Genomic DNA, 317 nt, shown 5'->3' on the forward strand with positions numbered 1-317 from the left:
ACTGCTATATTAAAATGGACTTCTTGTGATACAGAAAATTAATGTTTTTTCTATCCATTTAAAAGTTCTTGTTCTATGGCATCTCAAGGGTGTTTGACAGGATTTTTATACTTCTGCAATTTTTGCATCTTTTTCATACGTAAAATTGTATTCTACCATTTCAAAAACATTAGCAATCACATCTCACTTTTCACAACCACAAAGTACTTCCCTCGAAAGCAAAACCCCCAACCACAAGGAAATTCCCAAGCATGCTCAAGTCCTGGCTGAATCAGGAATTCAGTATGATGGGCCTCTAAACCCCGGCCAGGTTGCAG

At 37.5% G+C, this 317-nt stretch overlaps 1 protein-coding gene across 1 annotated transcript in view; it reads right to left on the bottom strand.

The window, feature by feature from the left end:
* Positions 1-317, bottom strand: part of LOC119592239 (helicase domino-like) — a gene marked incomplete at its 3' end in the record, with an annotated part of 26,783 nt that overhangs the window by 1,091 nt on the left and 25,375 nt on the right.

This window comes from Penaeus monodon, chromosome 29 (assembly GCF_015228065.2).
Source record: "Penaeus monodon isolate SGIC_2016 chromosome 29, NSTDA_Pmon_1, whole genome shotgun sequence".
NCBI lineage: Eukaryota > Metazoa > Arthropoda > Malacostraca > Decapoda > Penaeidae > Penaeus > Penaeus monodon.